Here is a 12636-nt window from a genome sequence, read left to right as displayed (position 1 = left end):
TCCCTGATTAATCCGTGAAGTTGAAGTTTCGCTCAACAGTGTGCACACCCAGTCCTTGACTTTTTCATCACCAAAATCTGTAAAAACAATTGAAAATTGTGGTGTCCACTGTGTTAGAAAAATTCACTGACTAATATGGAAATATTACAACCCTAATCTCGTCTTTTCAACTAAAAAGTTCAACAAAAATTTAAACTAAACGAAAAGCAATCCAAAAACAAACCACAAACAAATCAAAAATCAGTTCAAAGTTCTACAATACCCAACAATAAACCAAAATAAATACAAACAAAAACAAAATACAAAACAGGTGCTCCGGCTCATTCGTCGGCCTCCTCCTCTCCTTCGGTGTCGTTCTCTTCTGTGTCGGAGGCCATCCACTCATCTGAATCCCAATCTTCCCATTGGAATGCTGAAGTATCAATATTCAGCTTCTGGCAGCAACTCTGTTACAAATTTTAGATCATTCGAGTCTGATCTGCGATCCATGTTTGACGGCGTTCCCACCTCTTCATCTTCCTCAACATCTGCTGCATCATCTCCTTCATAGTGGCTGTGGAACTGGATGATGTAGCAGCTCCTTGTGTGGTTCTCTGTGGTTTTGTCCCAACGCTAGGTTGCTCATCACCTGGACGTTCAAGGTGCTTATGATAATAGTCTGAGTTAAGGATTGGGGCAGCATGGATAAGTGGCTCATCATCATGTACCTCGATTCCTGCTCGAGTACACATAGCTGTAATGAGATGTGGGAAAGGGTAACTCCCTCACCCTAGTTTAGCTGCATGCTTAATGTTGTTCAGGATTATTTGTCCCACATCCATACTCTTTCTTGTGGTAATAGAATAGAGCAGTAATGCCTTCTCATACGTCACCGTGCTATAGTGCGTCTCTGGCATCATCCTCGCACAAATAAAGTACTGCCACAACCGAGCCACCGGTGTCAAGTTAGTTCCCTTGATGTGTTTTTTACCCTTTTTTGAAACCTCCCAAGTGGTGTTCGGTATTGTAATGACCGGAAGAATAATATTATCCTCAAACTGTGTCTTTCTAAAATCAGCATAGTCATTCCAGTCAATCTTAGGCAAGTTATAAAATTCATTGATCACCTTCGCAGTAAATGCCACATCAGTACCCCTCACAAACACAGTACCAGATTCACACTTTGGGAGGTTGGCATAAAATTCTCTCACTAGCGGCTCTACCGCCGCTTGTGTAAGTGCACTCATAAACAGTTCCCAACGTCTCCCTTGACTCCAATCCATAGCCTGGTTCGCGGTTAATCCACACTCAGGGATAAATCCTTTATCTTTCCTTTGGGCTGCCCCTTTATAGCGTGTCTGGGCTTGCTCACTCACAAATAGGTTGTCCACTTTCTTTCCTTTTCCTTTTCCCTTGGACAACACTTTGAGCGGCATTTTTCTAAAACTGTCAATCAACTCACAAATTCAACTTAAAACTCAACCCTAAGCGCCCTATGAACAACCACAATCAATCCTGCAGTAAAACAAAACTTCCAAAATTTTGCACTTAAACCCCCTAACTGCAATTTATTCAAACTCAACCAGACACTCCAAAATTTAAAACCCATACTCCTCAATATCACACAATGCAAAATCAACACTTCCTCCAACACAAAATCAATGCACAATATCACCAAAAATTCACAACTCAACCACAATCAAAATTTTCAGATCCACAAATCAAAACTCGGAAAATTGCAATTAAAAGCTTATGGAACTTGAAATCTTACCAAAACAATGGAGTATTCGCCATCAATTTAGCCAAAAATCACCTAGATTGCAAAATCCCCAATTTCTTGAACCCACAAATTTCTTCAATTTTTCGCAAAGATCTTGGTTAGATCGAGTTGTTTTGGTGTTTAGAAAGGTTAAGGAGTGAGAAACTTGGCTGGGAAATCACTGGGAAAGCTCTGGATTGAAGTTGGAAATTTTTTCTCTCAAATGGATTTGAAAAGTTTTGCGAAAAATGAAAGGTTGCGCAACGTTTTACAAAAACCAGGTTTCGCCATGGCGAAGTTCTTCATTTTCAAAACCTAAAACCAAACCTAGTCGATGTTGCGGCGAAGATAAATTCTTCGCCGCGGCAAAATTTCCCTTTATGATTATTGCCCAACTTGCTTCGCCGTGGTGAAAAAATACAAAGACGCATCGCCTCGGCTAAAAAGATACTTCGCCGCGGCGAAGTCTGAGACTTTTTGAATTCCAAATTTTCACAAATTTGCTTCGCCGCGGCGAAAATTGGACAATTCCATTTTCCGCCTTGATTTGATAATTCACCTGAAACACCCAAAAACACTCAAATTAGACTTCATCTAAAATCATAAGAAAACTAAGCAAATAAAAAAATAAAATAAATAAACAACAACAAAGGCAAACACTTGGGTTGCCTCCCAAAGAGCTCTTGTTTATGGTCGGGAAGCTTGACTCTTTCAAGTTCTCATGTCGGAATGTCAAGTCGGAGGGGAATTGTCTTGCAACTCATCACTCCGTCGATGTATGGCTTCAACCTCTGGCCATTGACCTTAAATGTGCCTTTTTCTTCATGTGACACCTCCACCGCTCCGAATGGGTAAACTCTTGTAACTATGAAGGGTCCGGACCATCTAGACCTGAGTTTTCCTGGGAAAAGCCTAAGTCTAGAGTTAAACAACAACACTTTCTGACCCACTTCAAAGTTCTTCTTCTAGATATGCTTGTCATGCCACTTCTTGGTCTTTTCCTTGTACATTCTAGCATTCTCATAAGCTTCTTGACGGAACTCATCGATTTCATTCAAAGTCAGCATCCTTCCTTCCCCAATAGCTCATAAATCCATGTTGAGCTGCTTTACTGCCCAATAAGCCTTATGCTCGAGTTCTACCGGCAAATGACATGCCTTCCCATAAACCATCCTGAATGGAGACATACCAATTGGAGTTTTAAATGTAGTTCGGTAGGCTCATAATGCATCATCCAATTTCTGTGACCAATCTTTCCTAGATGCATTAACTGTCTTTTCTAAAATTTCCTTCAGTTCTCTGTTCGACAGTTCCACCAACAATTCTTTTTCAATGGTGGTGTAATTCAATTGTGCATCAATGAGTGTTTTGATAGCATACTGAATTACATGCAACACTTTGTTTTTCCTCTGTCCTAATTGTTTTTCCTCTGTCCTAACACTACTCCTAAAGCAAAATTACTAGCATCAAACATCAATTCAAATGGTAGTCCCCAATCGGGGACTGCCATAATAGGTGCAGATACTAATAACTTTTTTAGAGTTTGATAGGCATGCATGCATTCATCATTAAAATCAAAAGCAACATCTTTAATCAATAAATTGCAAAGGGGTTTAGAAATCTTAGAAAAATCCTTGATGAACCATCTATATAACCCCGCATGCCCTAAGAAACTTCGAATTGCTTTAACATTGGAGGGTGGTGGCAGCTTCTCAATCACGTCCGTCTTTGCTCGATCCACTTCTATTCCGTCCTTTGAGATTCTATGACCAAGCACTATTCCTTCCTGGACCATGAAGTGGCACTTCTCCTAATTGAGCACCAAGTTCGACTCCTGACATCGCTGCAAAACAAAAGAGAGATTAGATAAGCAATTATCAAAGGACGAACCAAAAATAGAGAAGTCATCCATGAAAAGTTCTATAAACCGCTCCACCATATCTCCAAATATCGACATCATGCTTCTCTGAAATGTGGCTGATGCATTACACAAACCAAAGGGCATCCTTCGGTAAGCAAAGGTGCCATAAGGACAAGTGAAGGTCGTCTTCTTTTGATCTTCAGGAGCGATGACAATCTGATTGTATCTTGAATAACCATCCAAGAAATAGTAATAAGCACGCCCTGCCAATCTCTCCAACATCTGATCAATGAATGGAAGTGGAAAATGATCTTTCCTTGTCGCTTCATTTAATTTCCTGTAGTCAATGCACACTCTCCAGCTTGTGACCGTCCTAGTTGGTATCAATTCATTGCTCTCATTCTTTACCACTGTGATACCTCCCTTCTTCGGAACCACTTGCACCGGACTCACCCATGGACTATCAGAAATGGGATAAATTATTCCCGCATCTAGAAGTTTCACCACCTCCTTTCTCACCACTTGCTTCATCGAAGGGTTCAATCTTCATTGTGGTTGATCTCTAGGCTTGATATCATCCTCCATGAGTATCTTATGCATGCAAAAAGATGGAGAGATGCCTCTAATATCCGACATAGTCCATCCAATTGTTGATCGATGTTCTCTCAAAACCTGAATCAATCACTCTTCTTCCAAATTGCTCAACTTTGAACTGATGATTACTAGGAATGTTTCTGATTCCCTAAGATACACGTATTTGAGGTGGGAAGGTAAAAGTTTCAATTCAAGCTTTGGAGGTTCCTCATTTCTTTCCTTTGCCTTCTCTTTCTCAAAATCAAATTCAAGATCTTGGTTCTCATCAATCGGCTGAAGTGCTTCCAACAATCTAGCACATTCATTCTTTGCCGACTCTTTTACCTCTACTATTCTTGATTGGGCAATACACGCTTCTAGAGGTAGGTGTGGAGTGTTCTCTTCAATGACCTCCGCTACTAGTTCATTCACCACATCAACACTAAAGCACGAATTTGACTCTGATGGAAACTTTATAGCTTCAAATACATTGAACGTTACTGTTTCATCTTGAACTCTTAACAGCAACTTTCCTTCTTGCACATCAATGAGTGCTCTTCCCATGGCAAAAAACAGTCGGCCCAAAATAAGAGGCATTTCCTTATCCTCCTCCATGTCCAATATAACAAAATCTGCCAGAAAGATAATCTTGTCCACCTTCACTAACACATATTCAACTATACCCGTTGGATGTTTTATGGACCTATCTGCAAGTTGCAACGACATGGTTATTGGCTTCACTTCACCAATTCCCAATCTCCTGAAAATAGAAAAAGGCATTAAATCGATGCTAGCACCTAAATCACATAAAACTCGATCAAAAGTAATATCTCCTATAATGCAAGGAATAGTAAAACTCCCTGGATCTTTGAGTTTTGGGGGTAGCTTCTTCTGGAGAATGGCGCTGCACTCCTCCTTGAGCATCACTGTTTCCTCATCCTCTAACTTCCTTTTTTTGATAAAATCTCAGAAATTTTGCGTAGCTCGACATCTGTTGTAATGCATCTACAAAAGGAATGTTAATATGCAATTTTCTAAATATTTCAATGAATTTGGAAAACTGCTTATCCTGATTCTTTTTATTCAGTCTTTGAGGAAACGGCACAAGAGGAGTGTGATGTGCCAATTCTGTTGGTATCTCGGGGAATGGCAATTTCTCTTTCTTCTGTCTTTGCCTCACTTCCCGTTTCTGTTCTTCTTCCTTAGAACTAGATGGTTTCTCTTCAGCAACTATCTCTTCATCTACTTCCTCATCAGATTCTTCCTTTTCATTTGGTGGCTTTTCTTCTTCTCTTGATTTTTCCACCTCTTCCAAAACTGTCTCACTATTCAAAATTATTGCATTTGCTTGCTCACGTGGGTTAGTCACTGTGCTGCTTGGCAAAGACCCATGTGGTCTCTCATTTAACTTTTTAGCCAATTGCCTCATCTGTACCTCCAAGTTCTGAATGGATGCCCCTTGATTTCTAAAATTCGTTCTCGTCTCATTCATAAAACCTGTGGTCTCTTGCATAAACTTCCCAAACATGTCCTCCAATTTTGTCACTCATAGGTCTCCTGGTTGATTATTCACCCCTGTTTGGTTAGTTGGCAATGCTCTTTGGTTCCATTGATTATTTTGCTGGTTCTGATTGCCTTAAGACAAATTTGGATGATTCCTCCAACCCGGATTATATGTGTTGGAATAGGGATTGTTTGGTTGCCTCCAATTTTTTGCCAAGTAGTTAACCTGCTCCGATGATGGTGCTGAAGCAAACGTATTCCCCACTTGACAGTCACTGCTCACATGATTACCTGCACAAAATTCACAAGTTAGTTGAGGTGCTTGAATGGAATTTACCTGCATACTTCCCAACTGTTTCTGAAGTGTTGTCAGTTGGGCTGAAATGACTGTATATGCATCAACTTCATGAAGAACCATAGATTTCTTCGGTTGCACCCTCTCATTAGGTCTTTGATAATTGTTACTTGCCAGAACCTTAAGCAACTCATGAGCTTCTTCCGAAGTCTTATTCTGTAGTGCTCCTCCCGAGGCTGCATCCACCATAATTTGCACATTCACCATCAATCCGTTATAAAATGTTTGGACTTGCATCCAAACTGGCAACCCATGATGTGGACACCTTCTAAGTAATTCTTTGTATCTCTCCCAAGCCTCATACAATGATTCCGACTCTTCCTGTAGAAACGATGTGATATCATTTCTCAGCTTTGCCGATTTTACTGGAGGAAAGAATTTGGTCAGGAACTTCTGTGCTAAATCGTTCCATATTGTAATCGTTCCTGTTGGTAATGCCATTAACCATCCCTTAGCTTTATCCTTCAATGAAAATGGGAATAGTCTCAATCTGATGGCGTCATCTGACACTCCGTTTGACTTGAAAGTATCACAAATCTCCAAAAAATTGGCAATGTGTAGATTTGGATCTTCCTTCAAATCTCCCCTGAACTGTACTGACTGCTGGATCATCTGGATGATTGTCGACTTTATCTCAAAGTTGTTGGCTTGTACCGCTGGTCTAGTAATACTCGACCCACTACCAGCCACTAAGGGGACTGAAAACTCCTTTAGTGTTCTATTTTCTGCCATCTCTACAATTATGACTTCTTGGTGTGCTGTCGTAGGCACCCAGAATTAAAACCCTAAAAAATACACGTAGTAGTCTGAGTAGGGATCGTTCCCACGAAGCGTGTCTAGCCGAGTTTAATGTTACATGAACAAGGCTAGGGGGGTGGTTTTGAGTAAAACAGAAATAATTTCAGGAAAAACAATTCAAATTAAACTATTGAAATCAATCAAATAATGAAACTTGGTCTAGGTCAACATCCACCATCGGAATCTTACAACTGATCATCGATACAAAAATAAATCAATTCATACCCTAAATATTCACCGTTGGAACTATTTTCCTATCTCTCCTTAGTTGTAATTAATTAAGAAACAAGCGATCTAATTAACCTTACCACTAAACAACCCTAGACAAGCGCTAGAGATTTAATCTAGTGGCAGCCTTAAGACCTAGAGAGATCGATGAAGCTAAACAACACAAACTCAAGCGGTTGCATTTAATTCAGTCAAATGTTCTTCTTAAGACTTAGTAAAACCTAACGCAACAAATTCTTAAACCTTAATTACTTTACAAGTTAGAAGGATCAAACAATTACGGATTTGATATCTAACTTAGCAGTAGATTGCAACAATTAATAAACTAGTAGGCCTCCTAGTAATTAAACGCAAAAATCATGAAAATATGCATAGAAGAACATCCAATACTCAAACATAAATTGAACACTTAAAGAAAAAAACCAGATTGATCTCACAGTTTAATGATTTCGAGGTCTTGTTTCCTTCGACGAAGTTATAAAAATTAGCCATTCATGGCCATCACGAAAATTCAAAGGAAAAGTTCAAGAAGATGAGAGGGAGAGGCGTGTGTGTCTCTGTGTAATCCCTAATCTGATCTCCCTCTCTCAATATCCCATTCGAATTTTAATTCTACTAAATCTAAATCTCCTAAAAATATTCTAAAATCCCAAAATAACCTTTATCCTAATATGAGTAATTGAAAATAAAATAAAGTCTTAATACAAAATAGGAAAGTGGTGATTCTAGCTGTAACTTGCCTGCAAAAGGTCTTCAAATCTTCCAATAATAAACTGCCTATTGGACTTGCATGACAAGGCAGAATGTTCCAGAACGTCGGCAGTGCAGGTGCATTAACTTCAAGCCCGATTACAACCTTGATGCAGCACGTATCTCTCCAAACTCAAAACATGAAAGTTGTAGATCTCTTTCTTATAGTTCCACATCATTTTGAATCATCTCAATCGGAGCTTGGATGAGAGAGTTATGCCCAGATTACAAAGCAATGTCAAAATTGTCAGAATTCACCTAATTAGTTCCGTTTTACATTTAACGCCTCCATTTGCATCCTAAATCAAAATAGAATAATAATGAGTACATTTAGGCAACAAATAAGTATAAAATACTAGACATTAAGGGGGTTAAATATGATATTTTGCATTCTCATCACTTCTGGTTCAACTGTAGCCTCTCTTTCTCTTCTTTTCTGTTCAGTCTTCGAGTGGTTCTTTCAATCTCAGGATCAACAGGAACCACTAGCTGACGTCTTGCTCTTCGCATAAACTACACAGAAAAATAGAGAGAGTGAGATCACAAACTAACCTAAAAGAATAACAAAAATTAAACAAACAACTATTAAACGAAAATAAAACTCCAATCTAGCTAACACAAGAAAATTTTAATGTTAACACAAAACTCAATCCCCAACAATGGCGCCAAAAACTTGATGCGTTGTTACTACAACATGCATAAATAGCAAGTGAAATAGTTGCACAAAGTAATAAAGTGATCAGTGAGTATTGTTCCCACAAGGATTGGTTGCTAAGCACTAAGTTTTCTACTGTTTTCAAGCTGGAGCAATCGAATTTGTTTGGATTAATGGGAGAAAATAAAACTTAAAACTAAAACAGAAATTTCTAAATATTCAAAACTAAATTATGAAAGCAAGATTAGAAACAAGGTAATATCAATTTAAACAATGGGTAGGGTTTTGACTTCATTCGGACTTTATGGATTAAACCTACAGATTATGCTATTTCCATATTCACATGCATTGATTGTAAATCGAATTCTCTAAATTGTAAAACATACCTTCTCAGGCTATGTTTTCCTACTTTTCCTTATTAAACTTCCACACCCAACAATTTGAAGATTAATAGTTCTAAGCTCATTAAGCACCTAGAATCCTAGATTGATTTCATTGATTCTTAAATCTATCTCTAGCATTCAATACTACAATGGTGATTACCCAAAAAGCTTAACATGACTCATTTCTCAATCTCATCATGTTCATCAATTAAAAGCAATAAATCCAGAATAACCACACAATCCATGCAATAGCATATGAAAATAATAAAAGTCAATTGCTCAATCCATAAGAATCCGAACTACATCAAAACCCTAACCCACAATGGGTTAGTTCATAGCTAAATCAATACAATAAGCAAGAAAAAAAAAAAAAAAACACAAAGTTCAACATATTAAAATGAGAGAAAAGACAAGAGATCTCCCCTAGTTGAAGAATCCACTAGATTTAATCGTCAAATCTAAACTAAGAAGATGAAAAAGTTGCTCTAGACTAAGGAAAAATACGACCCCCTCTCAAAATGGTAAAGTTTTGCTTTCATACCTCGCCCAAAAACCTAAGACTTTGCCTAAAATTGAAACTCTGCATTTTAAAGAAACTGATAATTGTAGACTTCGCTACGACGAAGAAGAAATCTCGCTGCGGCGATGAAGTAAAAGTAACTCTTGTGCATGACTCATTTTGCTGCGGTGAAGAACAAGCTTCGTTGCGACGAATCTTTATGAAGAATTCTGAAATTATAGAATTGCCCTCCGCTTGCTTCTTTGCTTGAATCTTCGATCTTCGATACTCTCCCATGGAAACAAGCTTCATAGTGCTTTACTCTGCTTCAAAACTCTCCCAACTTCTGAGATCCGCTTACTTCTGAGTCCAAAAACTCCAATTCGCTCATTATTTGCTCAAAATGTCCATTTTGGCCTGAAACACAAAATGTAAAGAATTAAGTAGCAATTCAGGCATAAATGAACTAAGAAGTATCTAAAATCTATCCTAAAAGCCTAATAAAAATAGTATAATTCTCGGACTATCACTCATCAAGAAATTATGTACTAAAATCTCCCTCTTTAAGGATTGAATTATCTAGTCGGGATAAATGATCAACAACTTGTTTTCTGTCCCCTTTTGATCTTTAATCTCCAAATCAAACTCTTAAAGTAGAAGGACCCATTTGATAAGATATGGTTTGGCGTCCTTCTTAGTAAAGAGATGTCATAGAGCTGAGTGATCTATGTAGACTATGGATTTCGTGCCTATGAGGTATGATCTAAACTTCTCGAATGCAAAAACCACTGCTAGTAATTCTTTCTCGATTGTTGTGTAGTTCAGTTGCGAACCATTTAAGGTATGACTGGCATCAGATATGATCTGAAACATTTGGTCTTTCCTCTAACTAGAGCAGCAGTGATGACATAGTCACTCGCATCACACGTAATTTCAAAGGGGCTGTTCCAATCCGGTGCGACCACTATCGGTGCTCTCACTAGCATCTCCTTTAGCAAATTAAAGGCCTACAAACATTCAGAATCAAAATTAAATTTTACATCCTTGGCAAGAAGATTAGATTGAGGTTTTGCAATTGTTGAGAAATCTTTAGTAAATCTTCTATAAAATCCAACACGGCCAAAGAAACTTCTGATTGCTCGAACTGTCATTAGGGGATATAATTTTTCAATCACTTCCACTTTTGCTTTATCAACCTTAATCCCTTGTTTAGAGATCTTGTGTCCAAGCACGATACCTTCTGGTACCATAAACTGGCACTTCACCAAATTAAGCACAAGATTTGATCCCTCACAATGTTGGAAAACTAACGAAAGATTATGCAAACAAGATTCAAAGGTTAGTCCATACAACGTAAAATCATCCATGAAGATTTCTAGAAGTTATTCAGTCATGTTAGAGAAAACTGCCATCATGCATCATTGGAAAGTAGCTGGCGCATTACACAAATCAAATGGCATATGTCGATAAGCGAACGTGCCATAAGGACAAGTAAATGTTGTTTTCTCTTAGTCATCTGGAGCAATAGGAATTTGATAATAACTAGAATAACCATCAAGAAAATAGTAAAATTTATTACCCACTAACTGTCTAACATCTGATCAATAAATGGCAATGGGAAATGGTATTTTCTAGTTGCAGAATTTAATTTTCTATAGTATATACACACACGCCATCCAGTTACCATCCTACTAGGGATAAGCTCATTATTTTCATTCTTCACTATAATCAATCCCCTTTTCTTAGGCACTACTTGCACAAGACTACCCCAATTACTGTCAGAGATAGGATACATAATACCTACATCAAGTAGTTTTACCACCTTTTTTTCGTACCACTTCTTGCATGGCAGGATTTAATCTCCTTTGTGGTTGTATTGTTGGCTTGAAATTCTCTTCCATGAGGATCTTATGCATGCAGATGGAAGGGCTTATTCCCTTGATATCAACAATTGTCCATCCCATAGCCTTCTTGTGCTTCTTTAGAATGTCTAGCAGTGACTTCACCTCCAAATCTGTCAAAGATGCAGAAATAATCATAGGGTAAGCATATTTATCTAGAAAAGCATATTTTAAATGTGAAGGAAAACGTTTAAGTTCAAGTTTAAGAGCCTCATTTGGAGTTTTATGCAAATCCTCTTTTAGCTCCATAGTACTATCTGTTAGAGAGATTCCTTCTCTAGCGCTTTAGCTTCTTCTCTCAAGCATAGGTCTTCATCTTCTGTTGTGTTCGATTCCATTAGACATCTCTCCAAAGAATCCTTCTACAGAACTTCTTCTCTGTGATCACCTACAATCTCACCAAAACTGTTAGGGTGAAAACAAGATTCAATATAAAATGTAGTAGGATTTTTCATCGCTTTATGGACATCAAACACTATTTCCCCGTCATTTAGTCTCAAGATTAATTTTCCTTGTTTTATGTCTATCAGAGCATCAGTTGTCACAAAAAATGGACGTCCCAAAATTAAAGGCACCTCTTGGTCCTCCTCCATATCAAGAACTACGAAGTCCACCGTAAAGATAAATTTGTCAACCTTTAACAAAATGTCTTCAACAATGCCTTTAGGTCGCTTGATTGATCTATCAGCAAGTTGGAGTGACATGTTTGTCTTTTTCACTTCTCCAAGTCCTAGCTTCCTGAAAATTGATAAAGGCATTGAATTAATACTAGCACGTAAATCACACAATGCTTTATCAAAGAATAAATCTCCTAATGCACAAGGTACAGTAAAACTCCCTGGATCTCTCAGCTTAGAAGGTAATTTATTTTGTAGTATGGCACTGCATTCTTCAGTGAGCATAACCATCCCATGCTCCTCGATCTTCCGCTTGTTAGAAATGATATCTTTTAAGAACTTTGCATAGTTAGGCTTCTATGCTAAGGCTTTAGCAAATGGAATATCTATTTGCAATTTCTTAAAGACCTCTAAAAACTTTGAAAATTGTTGATCCAGTTTATCCTTTCTAACTCTATCGAGATAAGGAAATTTAGATACGTCTTTTTCAACAACAACATAATTAGAATTTGACGTACCTTTTCCTTTACCTTAGTCTCTGTCTCTTTTTCTAAATTCACTTTCTTTTCTTCAATAGATCAAGACCGGTAACTCAGCTTCACTTTCCACCTTCTTTTGTGATTCTTCTTCACTAATCACCTTCCCGTCCCTCAAGGTTATGGTCTTACATTGCTCCTTCAAGTTCTTTTTTGTGTCACTTGGTAAATGCCCTTGCTGTCTACTTGAAACGATATTGGCAAACTGGCCAATTTGAGCTTATAAATTCTTGATGGAA

The 12636-nt window shown here is 38.0% G+C and overlaps 1 non-coding gene across 1 annotated transcript; it reads left to right on the top strand.

Moving 5' to 3' along the window:
- Positions 1-6277: 6277 nt before the first annotated feature.
- LOC116126142 lies at positions 6278-6384 on the top strand. Its single transcript, XR_004127435.1, has one exon. It is a non-coding gene; the product is annotated as a small nucleolar RNA R71 (small nucleolar RNA).
- Positions 6385-12636: the final 6252 nt, after the last annotated feature.

The sequence above is a fragment of the Pistacia vera genome, unplaced genomic scaffold (genome assembly GCF_008641045.1).
Source record: "Pistacia vera cultivar Batoury unplaced genomic scaffold, PisVer_v2 Contig1750, whole genome shotgun sequence".
Classification (NCBI taxonomy): Eukaryota; Viridiplantae; Streptophyta; class Magnoliopsida; order Sapindales; family Anacardiaceae; genus Pistacia; species Pistacia vera.
The sequence above is the reverse complement of the archived record's forward strand: the minus strand, read 5'-3'. Positions and strand labels throughout refer to the sequence as shown.